Source organism: Bubalus bubalis, chromosome 6, assembly GCF_019923935.1.
Source record: "Bubalus bubalis isolate 160015118507 breed Murrah chromosome 6, NDDB_SH_1, whole genome shotgun sequence".
NCBI classification, from domain to species: domain Eukaryota; kingdom Metazoa; phylum Chordata; class Mammalia; order Artiodactyla; family Bovidae; genus Bubalus; species Bubalus bubalis.
Window position 1 is genome coordinate 8,095,705 of NC_059162.1, and position 17,384 is coordinate 8,113,088.

Below are 17,384 nucleotides of genomic sequence, written 5' to 3' on the forward strand. Positions count from 1 at the left end.
CGAGTCGGTGATGGACAGGGAAGCCTGGGGCTGCTGCAGTGCCCTGAGCGACCGAACTGATCCCGATGCCTCCCGGGCGCCGTGGTCCGCCTCCCAGTGCCCAGTCCAGACCAGAACCCTCTTGGAGACACCAGCGGCATACGGGAGTCACAGCCAGCCCGGGACCTGGCACGCAGTGGCCAAGCCGCCCAGAGAGGTGGCTGGCATGAGGGACATGGGAAGGCAGGCGTGTCCGTGGCCACTGGCCCCCACTCCCAGAGGCAGATCCCCCTCGCTCACCTTGGGCTGCGGCCACCGCCCCTGCCGCTGCTGGCCCCCGTTGGTGGTTGGTGACCACCGCAGCCCGCGCCCCTACCCCCGCGCCTACCCCCACCCGCCCTATCCAACCCCACCTCCTCACCCCCACCCACAGCAGGAGAACCAGCACAAGCCCAGGAGCATCACGGCCGCCACCAGGGCCAGCAGCCGCAGCCCCTCAGGAGGGAGGGAGGCGGGGCATGGGAGGCCTCAGGCCGGTCGTGGTGAAAGCGGCGCGGCGCGAGGTCGCCACTGCGGCCAAAAAAGCTTTGCCCCGGGGGACGGCGGAGGTGGCCTGAATCGCGCTTGGGCTGGAGGTGCAGGGTCCCGGGGGGGCCTCTGGCGCAGTGCTGAGCTGCTAAGTCGCTTCAGTCCTGTCCGACTCTGTGCGACCCCATAGACTAGACGGCAGCCCACCAGGCTCCCCCGTCCCTGGGATTCTCCAGGCAAGGACACTGGAGTGGCTTGCCATTTCCTTCTGCAATGCGTGAAAGTGAAAAGTGAAAGTGAAGTCGCTCGGTCCTATCGGACTTTTAGCGCCCCCATGGTCTGCAGCCTCCCAGGCTCCTCCGTCCATGGGATTTTCCAGGCAAGAGGACTGGAGTGGGTTGCCATTGCGTAGGCTAAAAGGCTGGGCGGGTCGCCGGCGAGGACCTCGGCAGGTGGCAGGCCTCCGGAGAGGAAGAAGAAAGGCTTCCCTGACCGGGAATCGAACCCGGGCCGCGGCGGTGAGAGCGCCGAATCCTAACCACTAGACCACCAGGGAGCGTCGGGGCACGGCCCTCGCCTGCTCCGGCTGAACCCAGCGCCTCCATGCCACCCGCCCGCGCCCCCTTGCTGCCCACACCCCGCCTTTGCAAGTCCAGCCGCCCGCCGGCCCTGTCAGTCCGCCTGCCCTGGCGTGCCGTCTTGCTTTCCGCACCCTCAAAACACTGCGCGCGCCGCCGGCTTCTCGCACACACGCCAAAAGCCGCGGGGCCAGCGGGCTGGCTCCCCGCACCCAGCTCTCTCTCCCCCCCGAACGCCCCTGCCGGGAGGACGGTGCAGCTCAGCAAAAGGTCGGCCCGCTGCGTTGGCCGGGAATCGAACCCGGGTCAACTGCTTGGAAGGCAGCTATGCTCACCACTATACCACCAACGCTACACAGCCCGGGCGGCCTCCGGACGCCGGCCCCGGGCTCGCCCCAGCATACTCTCCCCGCCGCCGCCGCCGCCGCCGCCGCCGCCGCATCCCTGCCCCGACGCCCCGTCAGCCGGAGGCTCTGCGCCGCCGCCGGCGCCACCAGCAGCCGCGCGCCGCCCCATGCGCGCCAGCGCGACGCCGTTGCGTGGTCCACCGGCCCGACGGCCTTGCGGCCCTCCGGCCCTTCGCTCCCCGCCGCGGCCCGCGAACGCCTCCGCCCTCAGCTCCGGCGGGCAACGCGGGGCACGCAGCTTCCCGCACCCAGCTGGCCAAAAAAGCCCTTCTCCACCGGGCGCTGGGCGCCGCCACTTCCCACGACGACTTGGGGACACGGGACCCAGCTGCCTGCACGCGTCGCGGCGCTGTGCCGAGCCGCACGGCGGGGGCGTCGCGAGCCTAGGAGCCCACTGAGGCAGCCAGTGGGGGTGGGTGCGTGGGCGGCCGGGCGGCCGGGCGCGCCGCAAGCTCCGGCTCTGGTCGGGCAAGGCCGTGGGGTGGCCAAGGAGGCCCTCGCTCGGCCGTGGCGACCGTGCGCCCGGCGACCACAAAGGGCTCAGTCAGGCTGGAGGGCTGCACGGGGAGAGGGGGGTCGACGGTGGCTAGGCAGGGCACCGCGCCCTGGCGCCTCGCCCAAAGGCGGCGGGACGAGACCAAGGGCCCTTGGGGGCCTGGCGGCAGGACAGAGAGCGACCGCGGCCACCAAAAAGGGGGTGTGGCCTCCCCGTCGGGGAATCGAACCCCGGTCTCCCGCGTGACAGGCGGGGATACTCACCACTATACTAACGAGGACGGCGGCGACCGTCCTACCGCCCGGCCGCTCACCGGCTCTCGGGCTGCCTGCCGACGCGTCCCCCTGCCCAGCACGGGCCCCCGGCCACCGCGGGTCCCGACCCAACCGCGCACCCAACCAACCGCCTCGGTCACAGCGGCAGCCCGCCACCCCGACAGGGCCCCGGACCCCCGGGGCACTGGACACGCCCCAGTGCGCGCCGCCTCTTGCCTCCAACGCGGGCATTCCGCCGGCAGAAGGGGGCCCGAGAAGGAAAGCCAGGCTGCGAGGACACGGTGGGCGCGCGCCGGCCGGCGTCCGGCCAGGAGAGGCGCGGCTGGGGAGGGGCCGGCCCGCCCAGGGCCCGGCTGGGTCCGGGGCGCGACCTGCGGCCGCCGCGCGCCGACTCCGTCGACACCCACCCCGGACGGCCGCCTGCCTGCCTGCCTGCCTGCCTGCCTGGCTGCCTGCCGCGGCGCAGCGCGCGGCCCGCCAAGGGCACCGGGGCTGGCGCCGCGTCGGGTCCCAGCCAGGCGAGCGGCCACGCGCCCAGCCAGGCCCGCCGTCAGGATGGCCGAGCGGTCTAAGGCGCTGCGTTCAGGTCGCAGTCTCCCCTGGAGGCGTGGGTTCGAATCCCACTCCTGACAAGCCAGCCTTTTGGCCCGCCGGACAAACGCACCCGTCCTCCCCGCGCCACTGCCTTTCTCCACACACGCGCTGCCTCCCGCCACCTGCACCCCCGCCCCAGGAACCTTCAGTCCTCCTCAGCGCATCCTTCCTCTCCAGCTGGCTGCAGCTGCAGCTGCAGCTGCTGGCTTTCCTGCCTCCCCGCTTCCCCCTCGCCCACCCTCGCCCACCCTCCCACTTCCACTCCCACGGCCCCGCCCCGCCCCCGGCCGCGCCGAAGCACGCAGCCCCGCCGCGGGTGGCAAGCCCTCCTCGCGTCGCCGGCGCTCCGACTTCTGCCGGGAACGGCCAACTGGCTCTCGCAGCCTTGCTTCCACGTCCGCCCCCGGCCGCTCTCCCTCCGGCCGGCACCCTGTCCTCCGCAGCCGGCCCGCCGGCCCGCCTGCGCTCCCCAGCCACACCGAGGCGGCCGAGCCCCCGCCTTGCCCGCCAGGGGGGTGCTGCGTGCCCTCGACGCTTCTGCGCCTTGCGGCCTTGGCCGGGCCACACCTGCCTGCCGCCCGCCAGGGACACGTGCCTCCCAGCCTTCCTGCGGGCCAGCGAACACCGGTCTTCCTGGCACGAGTCCGTCCCGGGAAGGGTGCTCCTCTGGGGAGGGAGCGGAAGCCCTGCGTGCCCGTGCAGCCCACCCACAGGCGCCCCCGCGCCCGTTCCCGGGGGAAGCCGCTGCCCGGGCCGCAGCCAAGCCCGCCTGAGCGCGCTCCCTGCCTCAGCCGGCAGTCCCCGAGCCAGGAGCCGCTCTGCCAAAGGGCCCCTCCTCACCAGCACCACCACCCCGTCAGAGCCGGACCTCGGGAGCGCGGGCCGCCAGAGCGCTCGAGCCGGGCTCACACGCCTTGGGGTCGGGACCCGGCGGTCGCTGAGAGGAACGTCGGCGCGCGGCCGCAGCGACCACGCGGCGCCTGCGCCTGCACCTGACAGGGATGCCGGCGCCGGGCAGACGGCGTCGGCTCCCGGCCCCCTCGGGCGACACCGACAGGGTCGCGGCGGCCGTGGTCGGCGCAGAAGGCGCGGGACGGGCCGAGTGGGCCCCTCCGAGAGCGCCGCGCCCTGGGGTCCTGCACGTGCCCGGATCCTGGCTTTCAGGTCGCGCCCCCCACCCCCAACCTCTATCTCCCGTCGTCTCCTGTTCCGATAGAGCAGATAGATGCCGACGGGCGACGGGCGAGCAGTGAGCAGTGCCGGGCGGGTGGCGGTCAGCGCCTCTGGGGCGGCGTCGGGCGGCTTTGGTCATCGGTGCATGGGTGGTTCAGTGGTAGAATTCTCGCCTGCCACGCGGGAGGCCCGGGTTCGATTCCCGGCCCATGCAGCCACAGCGTCCCCTTTTGGTCCCGCACTGCAGCCCCAGAGCCCAGCTAGGTCTGCCGGCTGAAAGGCGCTCCGGGCAGCGCTCCTGCAACCGCTGGCTGCTACCTGCCGCCCGCTGCCTCTCCCACGCAGACGCCCACCACCCCGCCCCACCCCACCCCACCCAGAAAAGGCCCTGCTGCCAAGCCTCCGTGGCCCCAAGCCCTGCGGGCTCAGCCGCCCGTGCGTCCAGGCACCTTTCTTGGGTTTGCTCGCTTCCTCACCCGGACCCAGCCGGGGGCTCAGGGATTGCCCTGGAAGGAATACCCCACGGCTGGCAGCCGCCCGCACCACCTCGTCACCTTTCACAACGTCCGTCTCCAAGCTCCCTGCCTCACTCTCCCCACACTCCGGAGAATCAATCACACTACGTTTGCACGGCCAGGAGCAAGGAAGTTGCCACATCTGGCAAGCATACATCCCTTTCGCCTGGAGGGTCCCTGGACCAGAGTCTTGCAGGAGGAGTTCCAAAGAAGTCCACCAGCTCCCCGTCCCTCGGCAGAAATAGGTCTCCAACAGGGACGGCCTCACCGTCTCCAACATCACCCCATCCCCCTGAAACCCTGTTGCGCGCCACACCTCAGCATCAGCCCTGCCGCAAGAGCACCACCACCTCAGCCTGCACCCTCACCGTCCCCCGACTTCCCCAAACGCACCCCATCATCCCACCCCCACCCCGCTCGGCGCCTCCCCCATCTGCACACCCCCCCTCCTCCCCAGGCCCAGTTCCTCCCTGAGCCATTCCAAATCCCAGTCTTGTCCAGGAACCTGCCTTTGCATTTGTCGCACTGGCCTGCCTCCCCCCACCCCCCACCCCAGGCCAGGGCCTGCTCCTCTTTCTGCGGCTTCCAACACCAGTAGAACTGATTTACAGTCCTGGGTTAGTCTCAGGTGCTCGGCAAAGGGATTCAGTCCCCTGTTCTTTTCCAGGTGATTTTCCAGTGTAGGTTAAGGTGAGACACGAATACAGTTCTCATGCTACAGAGGAAAGCTCTGTTGCTCATCGACTGTAAGCATAGTATTTCCTATCTCTTGATCCGACTCCAACTTCGTCCCTTCCCTGCCTTTCCCCTTGGGTAGCCCTATGCACCTTTTCTACGTCTCAAGGTCGGTTTCCCGTTGCACAGACATTCCTTTGTATTCGTTGTTCGAGTCCACAGAGCTTTGTCCCTCTCCACCCGACCCACTTCACTCAGTGGTCCCTTCTGTGGGTCCGTCCGGCCTTGTGGCCCATGGCGATGGCTGCTCCTTCTTGATGGCTGCGTCACATTCCACGGTATGTATTTGCCTCACCTTCTTGTGCCGGCCACGGGCCGACCGGCACATGAGCGTTTCCCATGTCTCGGCTACGGCACCGAGGGCTGCGATGACCCTGGGGGATGCCCGCCTCTCTTCCCATTGGGCGTGCTGTCTTTTCCCGATGAGTAGCCGGGATTGGGTCTGCTGGATCACAATGTAAGCTCTTCTTTTTCCTACTCTTGGACCGATCCTCGACTGACGGACTTCCCCGGAGTGGCAGTCGTTGTTCTGGAAGTGTAGAACAGCACGATCTACAGCCTGGTGCCCGTGTCCGCTGTACAGCGTTGTGATTCACTCCTGTGCATGTAGGATTAGGGTTTCAGATCGGTTTCCGTTACAGGTGATGACAGGATGTGGGATCTCATTCCCTGTAGCATCCCGTGTATCCTCGTTGCTCCTCTCCTTTCTACGCAGTACTGGTACGGTACATCCGTTGAGGCCGGCTCCTCATCCATCCCTCCGTGCGTGACTCTGCCCTTGGGAAGCCCGAGGCTGCTTTCCCGAGCCTGAGAGTCTGTCGCTGGTTGGCACAGGGGTGAATATGTACAACACTTTAGATTCCCCCATCTGTGACCCTGTCTGTGTGACTTCCCTCACCAAGGGTAATATTCTGCAGCTCCAGCCGCTGTTGCTGCCAGTGACACTAACTTGACTCGTGTGGACGGCTCAGTGGCATCCCATTCTCTCCCTTTCTCTGGTATGGCACCTTCGTGGGTGAGCCGTTGGGGATGGGCACTAGGGTTTCCTCCACGTCTCGGCTACGGCAAACAGTGCTGCCATGACCGTGGGGTTGGCATGTGTCTTTCCGAATGAAGAGTTGCGGCTCTCACGGGTATGTACCCAGGGTGGGCTTGGGACAGCTCGCCTGTTTCCCGCTGACTTAGTTACCTGTAGATTTCGTTTTCTTGTCAAAGCTTTTTCCACTTGAGGGTATTCCAGGGTCCTGACGCTTATTCCCTGTGTTGAACTGGATCACCTGGGCGCTTCTCTCTCTCTCCAGGGTCCTGCGTATCTGTTGGTCCCAGCTGCACACTCATCGCTGCAGCGCTGCCTTTCCGCTGGCGTTACCCTAAGGTGGTGTTCTGCGTGAGTGGGTTTCTCCCTGGCAAATAGCGTCGTTTTCATTCTTTCAAACGTTCCACAAGTCTTTGTCCCACGCGGTCTGACATTCTTCACCAAGTGTAAGAGTCTCTAGGTCCGTCATTGCTTGTGACAAATGGCAACACTTGGTTTATTTCTTTATGCCTGAGTGATGGTTCCATGCTACACCTGTGCCACCTCTTCTCGGGCCCGCCACGTGTGCATGGGCGCTGGGCCTTGCTCCGTGTCTTGGCGACGGCAAAAAGTGCTGCCGTGTCCGTGGCGGTGTGCGGACCCTCAGACCTCCCTGAGGTTTGCCCTCTGCGGGTGTGTGCCCTGGGGGATGACTGTGCTCGGTCACATGGGAGCTCTCCTTGGTCCTCGTGAAATCTCAGCCACCCGAGCTCCCAACCACCACCCCCCATCCCACCCTGACCCCCCAGCCATGTCACACCCGAGACTGGACATTTGCTCCTGATGAGTGGTGACTTTGGTCTCTGGGGCAGTACGGCGGGCCCGCCCATCTCGGACCAGGTCTGGCCCCCGTCTGGCACTCCGTTTGTGTCGTTCGCTGGCCTGCGTCCTCAGCCCACCGCTGAGCCTGAGCAGCCTGCGGCACCGCGCACCAGTGTGGCTCGCCCGCTCACCCGCAACCGCGCCCAAATGGAGTGCTCCCCCACCATCTTCCTCACGTCACAGCCCCCTCACTGTCACGGCCTGCCCTCTGCCTTTCCCTCCAGACGCCAGGCTCGGCCCCATCCCCCCCGCCGCCATCCCTGTGGAGCTCGGGCCACCCCTCACACGTCCTGCCCTGGCCTGGTCTGCCCTGCCCTGACGTTCACCAGCTCGGGCCTCCCTCCGGCTCCACAGACCCACCCCGACCCCGCGCCCACCCCTACCTCCCGCAGATCCGTCCCGGCCTCTCACCTGCGCCTGGCACGGCTTCGCCACCGCGCCCATGCTTCTGCAGAGGGCCTGCTCAAGTGGCCTGCCGATCTTTGGGCCAGGTTCCCGCGAGCCCCACACGCCCCTTCCCGCCGGCCCTCCAGGCAGACCCCACCCAAGCACCCCCGGGCCTGCCTGCCAGCCCCTCGGCTCGCTGCCGCCCCCTCTGCCTGTGATCGCGCTGCCCAGGTCCCTGATCCACGTGGGGCGCCCACCAGCCAGGGCCCCAAGCACCTTCGTCCCATACTCTCCCCCACGCACGCTGACGCCCACGACACGGCAGGGGCCTCAAGGAGACCTCCTTTAACAACGACAAGCACACGTCGGGACAAGGGGGCTCTTTTCCCAAAGGGGACTCGGCTTCGTGCCTTTCGCACCCAAATGTGCCGCCCTCTACGCACTTTGGTGACCTTCGTCGGCCGTCCACTTCACCTCCGAAGGACACAGTCCTTGAACAGGCGTGAAATGAAACCCTTTGGGGATAGACGAGCCCGAGATTGGCCCAGGGGGAGACTGTGGTGGGCGATTACCCTCGGGGAGAGTTCCTAGGGGAAGACGATGACAGGTAGGGGAGAGGGATAGAGTGGATCCTGGATAGACAGGTTAGAGAGAATGGGAAACTCTTAGATGTCATAACTAGGGGAGGGGTGCGTGGAACAGGGCGCTCTGTGTGTGTGTGTGTGTGTGTGTGTGTGTGCGTGTGTGCGCGCGCGTGCGCCCGAGTGCCCACCTTTGGTTACGAGTGGGGGAGGGAGGCCTGGGTAAACCTTGCCTCAGTCCGGTAGGCTTGAGAGCTGTGGTCAGGCAAGGGAAACACCCTGATGGTCGGGTTGTCCTCCCCTGCAGGCATCGCTGCCTCGAGCGCATCTGCCGCCTCCCGGCTGGTGGGCTAGCTTTTCCCAGCCGGGCCGGGCCGGCCCGCCCCGCCCCGCCCGGATCTGCGAGCTCTCTCCCTTCCACTGCGCGGTGGTGGGATTCGCGGCACAGGTCCACATCCATCTTCACCCCTTTGCCTCGGGGAGAGCGAAGAAGAACTAAAGAGCCTCTTGAGGAAAGTGAAAGAGGAGAGTGAAAACGTTGGCTTCAAACTCAACATTCAGAAAACTAAGATCATGGCATCCCGTCCCATCACTTCATGGCAAATAGATGGGGAAACAACAGAAAGCGGGCGAGACTTCATTTGGGGGGGCTCCCCCAAAGCACTGCAGACGCCGGCCGCGGCCGTGAAATGAAAAGACGTTCGCCTCCTTGGGAGAAAAGCTATGACCAATCTTGACAGCATGTCCAAAAGCAGAGACGAGGGGTGTGACGAGGGTCCGTCTCGTGAAAGCTACGGCTTCTCCGGCGGTCACGAACAGATGTGAGAGGTGGAGTATAAAGAAGGCCGAGTGCCGAAGAATTGATGCTTTTGGACTGCGGTGTTGGAGAAGACTCTTGAGAGTCCCTTGGACTGCGAGGAGACCCAACCCGTCCATCCTAGAGGAAATCAGTCCTGGATATTCATTGGAAGGACTGAGGCTGAAGCTGAAACTCCGATCCTCTGGCCACCTGACCCGCAGGACTGACTCACGGGAGAAGACCCTGATGGAAGGCAGGAGGAGACGGGGACGACCCGACAGAAGATGAGAGGCTTGGATGGCATCCCCGACTGGACGGACGTGGGTTTGAGCAAGCCGCGCGAGTCGGTGATGGACAGGGAAGCCTGGGGCTGCTGCAGTGCCCTGAGCGACCGAACTGATCCCGATGCCTCCCGGGCGCCGTGGTCCGCCTCCCAGTGCCCAGTCCAGACCAGAACCCTCTTGGAGACACCAGCGGCATACGGGAGTCACAGCCAGCCCGGGACCTGGCACGCAGTGGCCAAGCCGCCCAGAGAGGTGGCTGGCATGAGGGACATGGGAAGGCAGGCGTGTCCGTGGCCACTGGCCCCCACTCCCAGAGGCAGATCCCCCTCGCTCACCTTGGGCTGCGGCCACCGCCCCTGCCGCTGCTGGCCCCCGTTGGTGGTTGGTGACCACCGCAGCCCGCGCCCCTACCCCCGCGCCTACCCCCACCCGCCCTATCCAACCCCACCTCCTCACCCCCACCCACAGCAGGAGAACCAGCACAAGCCCAGGAGCATCACGGCCGCCACCAGGGCCAGCAGCCGCAGCCCCTCAGGAGGGAGGGAGGCGGGGCATGGGAGGCCTCAGGCCGGTCGTGGTGAAAGCGGCGCGGCGCGAGGTCGCCACTGCGGCCAAAAAAGCTTTGCCCCGGGGGACGGCGGAGGTGGCCTGAATCGCGCTTGGGCTGGAGGTGCAGGGTCCCGGGGGGGCCTCTGGCGCAGTGCTGAGCTGCTAAGTCGCTTCAGTCCTGTCCGACTCTGTGCGACCCCATAGACTAGACGGCAGCCCACCAGGCTCCCCCGTCCCTGGGATTCTCCAGGCAAGGACACTGGAGTGGCTTGCCATTTCCTTCTGCAATGCGTGAAAGTGAAAAGTGAAAGTGAAGTCGCTCGGTCCTATCGGACTTTTAGCGCCCCCATGGTCTGCAGCCTCCCAGGCTCCTCCGTCCATGGGATTTTCCAGGCAAGAGGACTGGAGTGGGTTGCCATTGCGTAGGCTAAAAGGCTGGGCGGGTCGCCGGCGAGGACCTCGGCAGGTGGCAGGCCTCCGGAGAGGAAGAAGAAAGGCTTCCCTGACCGGGAATCGAACCCGGGCCGCGGCGGTGAGAGCGCCGAATCCTAACCACTAGACCACCAGGGAGCGTCGGGGCACGGCCCTCGCCTGCTCCGGCTGAACCCAGCGCCTCCATGCCACCCGCCCGCGCCCCCTTGCTGCCCACACCCCGCCTTTGCAAGTCCAGCCGCCCGCCGGCCCTGTCAGTCCGCCTGCCCTGGCGTGCCGTCTTGCTTTCCGCACCCTCAAAACACTGCGCGCGCCGCCGGCTTCTCGCACACACGCCAAAAGCCGCGGGGCCAGCGGGCTGGCTCCCCGCACCCAGCTCTCTCTCCCCCCCGAACGCCCCTGCCGGGAGGACGGTGCAGCTCAGCAAAAGGTCGGCCCGCTGCGTTGGCCGGGAATCGAACCCGGGTCAACTGCTTGGAAGGCAGCTATGCTCACCACTATACCACCAACGCTACACAGCCCGGGCGGCCTCCGGACGCCGGCCCCGGGCTCGCCCCAGCATACTCTCCCCGCCGCCGCCGCCGCCGCCGCCGCCGCCGCATCCCTGCCCCGACGCCCCGTCAGCCGGAGGCTCTGCGCCGCCGCCGGCGCCACCAGCAGCCGCGCGCCGCCCCATGCGCGCCAGCGCGACGCCGTTGCGTGGTCCACCGGCCCGACGGCCTTGCGGCCCTCCGGCCCTTCGCTCCCCGCCGCGGCCCGCGAACGCCTCCGCCCTCAGCTCCGGCGGGCAACGCGGGGCACGCAGCTTCCCGCACCCAGCTGGCCAAAAAAGCCCTTCTCCACCGGGCGCTGGGCGCCGCCACTTCCCACGACGACTTGGGGACACGGGACCCAGCTGCCTGCACGCGTCGCGGCGCTGTGCCGAGCCGCACGGCGGGGGCGTCGCGAGCCTAGGAGCCCACTGAGGCAGCCAGTGGGGGTGGGTGCGTGGGCGGCCGGGCGGCCGGGCGCGCCGCAAGCTCCGGCTCTGGTCGGGCAAGGCCGTGGGGTGGCCAAGGAGGCCCTCGCTCGGCCGTGGCGACCGTGCGCCCGGCGACCACAAAGGGCTCAGTCAGGCTGGAGGGCTGCACGGGGAGAGGGGGGTCGACGGTGGCTAGGCAGGGCACCGCGCCCTGGCGCCTCGCCCAAAGGCGGCGGGACGAGACCAAGGGCCCTTGGGGGCCTGGCGGCAGGACAGAGAGCGACCGCGGCCACCAAAAAGGGGGTGTGGCCTCCCCGTCGGGGAATCGAACCCCGGTCTCCCGCGTGACAGGCGGGGATACTCACCACTATACTAACGAGGACGGCGGCGACCGTCCTACCGCCCGGCCGCTCACCGGCTCTCGGGCTGCCTGCCGACGCGTCCCCCTGCCCAGCACGGGCCCCCGGCCACCGCGGGTCCCGACCCAACCGCGCACCCAACCAACCGCCTCGGTCACAGCGGCAGCCCGCCACCCCGACAGGGCCCCGGACCCCCGGGGCACTGGACACGCCCCAGTGCGCGCCGCCTCTTGCCTCCAACGCGGGCATTCCGCCGGCAGAAGGGGGCCCGAGAAGGAAAGCCAGGCTGCGAGGACACGGTGGGCGCGCGCCGGCCGGCGTCCGGCCAGGAGAGGCGCGGCTGGGGAGGGGCCGGCCCGCCCAGGGCCCGGCTGGGTCCGGGGCGCGACCTGCGGCCGCCGCGCGCCGACTCCGTCGACACCCACCCCGGACGGCCGCCTGCCTGCCTGCCTGCCTGCCTGCCTGGCTGCCTGCCGCGGCGCAGCGCGCGGCCCGCCAAGGGCACCGGGGCTGGCGCCGCGTCGGGTCCCAGCCAGGCGAGCGGCCACGCGCCCAGCCAGGCCCGCCGTCAGGATGGCCGAGCGGTCTAAGGCGCTGCGTTCAGGTCGCAGTCTCCCCTGGAGGCGTGGGTTCGAATCCCACTCCTGACAAGCCAGCCTTTTGGCCCGCCGGACAAACGCACCCGTCCTCCCCGCGCCACTGCCTTTCTCCACACACGCGCTGCCTCCCGCCACCTGCACCCCCGCCCCAGGAACCTTCAGTCCTCCTCAGCGCATCCTTCCTCTCCAGCTGGCTGCAGCTGCAGCTGCAGCTGCTGGCTTTCCTGCCTCCCCGCTTCCCCCTCGCCCACCCTCGCCCACCCTCCCACTTCCACTCCCACGGCCCCGCCCCGCCCCCGGCCGCGCCGAAGCACGCAGCCCCGCCGCGGGTGGCAAGCCCTCCTCGCGTCGCCGGCGCTCCGACTTCTGCCGGGAACGGCCAACTGGCTCTCGCAGCCTTGCTTCCACGTCCGCCCCCGGCCGCTCTCCCTCCGGCCGGCACCCTGTCCTCCGCAGCCGGCCCGCCGGCCCGCCTGCGCTCCCCAGCCACACCGAGGCGGCCGAGCCCCCGCCTTGCCCGCCAGGGGGGTGCTGCGTGCCCTCGACGCTTCTGCGCCTTGCGGCCTTGGCCGGGCCACACCTGCCTGCCGCCCGCCAGGGACACGTGCCTCCCAGCCTTCCTGCGGGCCAGCGAACACCGGTCTTCCTGGCACGAGTCCGTCCCGGGAAGGGTGCTCCTCTGGGGAGGGAGCGGAAGCCCTGCGTGCCCGTGCAGCCCACCCACAGGCGCCCCCGCGCCCGTTCCCGGGGGAAGCCGCTGCCCGGGCCGCAGCCAAGCCCGCCTGAGCGCGCTCCCTGCCTCAGCCGGCAGTCCCCGAGCCAGGAGCCGCTCTGCCAAAGGGCCCCTCCTCACCAGCACCACCACCCCGTCAGAGCCGGACCTCGGGAGCGCGGGCCGCCAGAGCGCTCGAGCCGGGCTCACACGCCTTGGGGTCGGGACCCGGCGGTCGCTGAGAGGAACGTCGGCGCGCGGCCGCAGCGACCACGCGGCGCCTGCGCCTGCACCTGACAGGGATGCCGGCGCCGGGCAGACGGCGTCGGCTCCCGGCCCCCTCGGGCGACACCGACAGGGTCGCGGCGGCCGTGGTCGGCGCAGAAGGCGCGGGACGGGCCGAGTGGGCCCCTCCGAGAGCGCCGCGCCCTGGGGTCCTGCACGTGCCCGGATCCTGGCTTTCAGGTCGCGCCCCCCACCCCCAACCTCTATCTCCCGTCGTCTCCTGTTCCGATAGAGCAGATAGATGCCGACGGGCGACGGGCGAGCAGTGAGCAGTGCCGGGCGGGTGGCGGTCAGCGCCTCTGGGGCGGCGTCGGGCGGCTTTGGTCATCGGTGCATGGGTGGTTCAGTGGTAGAATTCTCGCCTGCCACGCGGGAGGCCCGGGTTCGATTCCCGGCCCATGCAGCCACAGCGTCCCCTTTTGGTCCCGCACTGCAGCCCCAGAGCCCAGCTAGGTCTGCCGGCTGAAAGGCGCTCCGGGCAGCGCTCCTGCAACCGCTGGCTGCTACCTGCCGCCCGCTGCCTCTCCCACGCAGACGCCCACCACCCCGCCCCACCCCACCCCACCCAGAAAAGGCCCTGCTGCCAAGCCTCCGTGGCCCCAAGCCCTGCGGGCTCAGCCGCCCGTGCGTCCAGGCACCTTTCTTGGGTTTGCTCGCTTCCTCACCCGGACCCAGCCGGGGGCTCAGGGATTGCCCTGGAAGGAATACCCCACGGCTGGCAGCCGCCCGCACCACCTCGTCACCTTTCACAACGTCCGTCTCCAAGCTCCCTGCCTCACTCTCCCCACACTCCGGAGAATCAATCACACTACGTTTGCACGGCCAGGAGCAAGGAAGTTGCCACATCTGGCAAGCATACATCCCTTTCGCCTGGAGGGTCCCTGGACCAGAGTCTTGCAGGAGGAGTTCCAAAGAAGTCCACCAGCTCCCCGTCCCTCGGCAGAAATAGGTCTCCAACAGGGACGGCCTCACCGTCTCCAACATCACCCCATCCCCCTGAAACCCTGTTGCGCGCCACACCTCAGCATCAGCCCTGCCGCAAGAGCACCACCACCTCAGCCTGCACCCTCACCGTCCCCCGACTTCCCCAAACGCACCCCATCATCCCACCCCCACCCCGCTCGGCGCCTCCCCCATCTGCACACCCCCCCCTCCTCCCCAGGCCCAGTTCCTCCCTGAGCCATTCCAAATCCCAGTCTTGTCCAGGAACCTGCCTTTGCATTTGTCGCACTGGCCTGCCTCCCCCCACCCCCCACCCCAGGCCAGGGCCTGCTCCTCTTTCTGCGGCTTCCAACACCAGTAGAACTGATTTACAGTCCTGGGTTAGTCTCAGGTGCTCGGCAAAGGGATTCAGTCCCCTGTTCTTTTCCAGGTGATTTTCCAGTGTAGGTTAAGGTGAGACACGAATACAGTTCTCATGCTACAGAGGAAAGCTCTGTTGCTCATCGACTGTAAGCATAGTATTTCCTATCTCTTGATCCGACTCCAACTTCGTCCCTTCCCTGCCTTTCCCCTTGGGTAGCCCTATGCACCTTTTCTACGTCTCAAGGTCGGTTTCCCGTTGCACAGACATTCCTTTGTATTCGTTGTTCGAGTCCACAGAGCTTTGTCCCTCTCCACCCGACCCACTTCACTCAGTGGTCCCTTCTGTGGGTCCGTCCGGCCTTGTGGCCCATGGCGATGGCTGCTCCTTCTTGATGGCTGCGTCACATTCCACGGTATGTATTTGCCTCACCTTCTTGTGCCGGCCACGGGCCGACCGGCACATGAGCGTTTCCCATGTCTCGGCTACGGCACCGAGGGCTGCGATGACCCTGGGGGATGCCCGCCTCTCTTCCCATTGGGCGTGCTGTCTTTTCCCGATGAGTAGCCGGGATTGGGTCTGCTGGATCACAATGTAAGCTCTTCTTTTTCCTACTCTTGGACCGATCCTCGACTGACGGACTTCCCCGGAGTGGCAGTCGTTGTTCTGGAAGTGTAGAACAGCACGATCTACAGCCTGGTGCCCGTGTCCGCTGTACAGCGTTGTGATTCACTCCTGTGCATGTAGGATTAGGGTTTCAGATCGGTTTCCGTTACAGGTGATGACAGGATGTGGGATCTCATTCCCTGTAGCATCCCGTGTATCCTCGTTGCTCCTCTCCTTTCTACGCAGTACTGGTACGGTACATCCGTTGAGGCCGGCTCCTCATCCATCCCTCCGTGCGTGACTCTGCCCTTGGGAAGCCCGAGGCTGCTTTCCCGAGTCTGAGAGTCTGTCGCTGGTTGGCACAGGGGTGAATATGTACAACACTTTAGATTCCCCCATCTGTGACCCTGTCTGTGTGACTTCCCTCACCAAGGGTAATATTCTGCAGCTCCAGCCGCTGTTGCTGCCAGTGACACTAACTTGACTCGTGTGGACGGCTCAGTGGCATCCCATTCTCTCCCTTTCTCTGGTATGGCACCTTCGTGGGTGAGCCGTTGGGGATGGGCACTAGGGTTTCCTCCACGTCTCGGCTACGGCAAACAGTGCTGCCATGACCGTGGGGTTGGCATGTGTCTTTCCGAATGAAGAGTTGCGGCTCTCACGGGTATGTACCCAGGGTGGGCTTGGGACAGCTCGCCTGTTTCCCGCTGACTTAGTTACCTGTAGATTTCGTTTTCTTGTCAAAGCTTTTCCACTTGAGGGTATTCCAGGGTCCTGACGCTTATTCCCTGTGTTGAACTGGATCACCTGGGCGCTTCTCTCTCTCTCCAGGGTCCTGCGTATCTGTTGGTCCCAGCTGCACACTCATCGCTGCAGCGCTGCCTTTCCGCTGGCGTTACCCTAAGGTGGTGTTCTGCGTGAGTGGGTTTCTCCCTGGCAAATAGCGTCGTTTTCATTCTTTCAAACGTTCCACAAGTCTTTGTCCCACGCGGTCTGACATTCTTCACCAAGTGTAAGAGTCTCTAGGTCCGTCATTGCTTGTGACAAATGGCAACACTTGGTTTATTTCTTTATGCCTGAGTGATGGTTCCATGCTACACCTGTGCCACCTCTTCTCGGGCCCGCCACGTGTGCATGGGCGCTGGGCCTTGCTCCGTGTCTTGGCGACGGCAAAAAGTGCTGCCGTGTCCGTGGCGGTGTGCGGACCCTCAGACCTCCCTGAGGTTTGCCCTCTGCGGGTGTGTGCCCTGGGGGATGACTGTGCTCGGTCACATGGGAGCTCTCCTTGGTCCTCGTGAAATCTCAGCCACCCGAGCTCCCAACCACCACCCCCCATCCCACCCTGACCCCCCAGCCATGTCACACCCGAGACTGGACATTTGCTCCTGATGAGTGGTGACTTTGGTCTCTGGGGCAGTACGGCGGGCCCGCCCATCTCGGACCAGGTCTGGCCCCCGTCTGGCACTCCGTTTGTGTCGTTCGCTGGCCTGCGTCCTCAGCCCACCGCTGAGCCTGAGCAGCCTGCGGCACCGCGCACCAGTGTGGCTCGCCCGCTCACCCGCAACCGCGCCCAAATGGAGTGCTCCCCCACCATCTTCCTCACGTCACAGCCCCCTCACTGTCACGGCCTGCCCTCTGCCTTTCCCTCCAGACGCCAGGCTCGGCCCCATCCCCCCCCCGCCGCCATCCCCTGTGGAGCTCGGGCCACCCCTCACACGTCCTGCCCTGGCCTGGTCTGCCCTGCCCTGACGTTCACCAGCTCGGGCCTCCCTCCGGCTCCACAGACCCACCCCGACCCCGCGCCCACCCCTACCTCCCGCAGATCCGTCCCGGCCTCTCACCTGCGCCTGGCACGGCTTCGCCACCGCGCCCATGCTTCTGCAGAGGGCCTGCTCAAGTGGCCTGCCGATCTTTGGGCCAGGTTCCCGCGAGCCCCACACGCCCCTTCCCGCCGGCCCTCCAGGCAGACCCCACCCAAGCACCCCCGGGCCTGCCTGCCAGCCCCTCGGCTCGCTGCCGCCCCCTCTGCCTGTGATCGCGCTGCCCAGGTCCCTGATCCACGTGGGGCGCCCACCAGCCAGGGCCCCAAGCACCTTCGTCCCATACTCTCCCCCACGCACGCTGACGCCCACGACACGGCAGGGGCCTCAAGGAGACCTCCTTTAACAACGACAAGCACACGTCGGGACAAGGGGGCTCTTTTCCCAAAGGGGACTCGGCTTCGTGCCTTTCGCACCCAAATGTGCCGCCCTCTACGCACTTTGGTGACCTTCGTCGGCCGTCCACTTCACCTCCGAAGGACACAGTCCTTGAACAGGCGTGAAATGAAACCCTTTGGGGATAGACGAGC

The 17,384-nt window shown here is 66.9% G+C and overlaps 10 non-coding genes across 10 annotated transcripts; 4 read left to right on the forward strand and 6 right to left on the reverse strand.

Moving 5' to 3' along the window:
* Window positions 1–991: 991 nt before the first annotated feature.
* On the reverse strand, window positions 992–1,063 carry TRNAE-CUC. Its single transcript has one exon. It is a non-coding gene; the product is annotated as a tRNA-Glu (tRNA).
* A 302-nt stretch (window positions 1,064–1,365) lies between these two features.
* TRNAG-UCC lies at window positions 1,366–1,437 on the reverse strand. Its single transcript has one exon. It is a non-coding gene; the product is annotated as a tRNA-Gly (tRNA).
* Window positions 1,438–2,196: 759 nt separating this feature from the next.
* TRNAD-GUC lies at window positions 2,197–2,268 on the reverse strand. Its single transcript has one exon. It is a non-coding gene; the product is annotated as a tRNA-Asp (tRNA).
* A 544-nt stretch (window positions 2,269–2,812) lies between these two features.
* TRNAL-CAG lies at window positions 2,813–2,895 on the forward strand. Its single transcript has one exon. It is a non-coding gene; the product is annotated as a tRNA-Leu (tRNA).
* Window positions 2,896–4,173: 1,278 nt separating this feature from the next.
* Window positions 4,174–4,244, forward strand: TRNAG-GCC. The gene has a single exon. It is a non-coding gene; the product is annotated as a tRNA-Gly (tRNA).
* A 6,031-nt stretch (window positions 4,245–10,275) lies between these two features.
* Window positions 10,276–10,347, reverse strand: TRNAE-CUC. The gene has a single exon. It is a non-coding gene; the product is annotated as a tRNA-Glu (tRNA).
* Window positions 10,348–10,649: 302 nt separating this feature from the next.
* Window positions 10,650–10,721, reverse strand: TRNAG-UCC. Its single transcript has one exon. It is a non-coding gene; the product is annotated as a tRNA-Gly (tRNA).
* A 759-nt stretch (window positions 10,722–11,480) lies between these two features.
* Window positions 11,481–11,552, reverse strand: TRNAD-GUC. Its single transcript has one exon. It is a non-coding gene; the product is annotated as a tRNA-Asp (tRNA).
* A 544-nt stretch (window positions 11,553–12,096) lies between these two features.
* TRNAL-CAG lies at window positions 12,097–12,179 on the forward strand. Its single transcript has one exon. It is a non-coding gene; the product is annotated as a tRNA-Leu (tRNA).
* Window positions 12,180–13,457: 1,278 nt separating this feature from the next.
* TRNAG-GCC lies at window positions 13,458–13,528 on the forward strand. The gene has a single exon. It is a non-coding gene; the product is annotated as a tRNA-Gly (tRNA).
* Window positions 13,529–17,384: the final 3,856 nt, after the last annotated feature.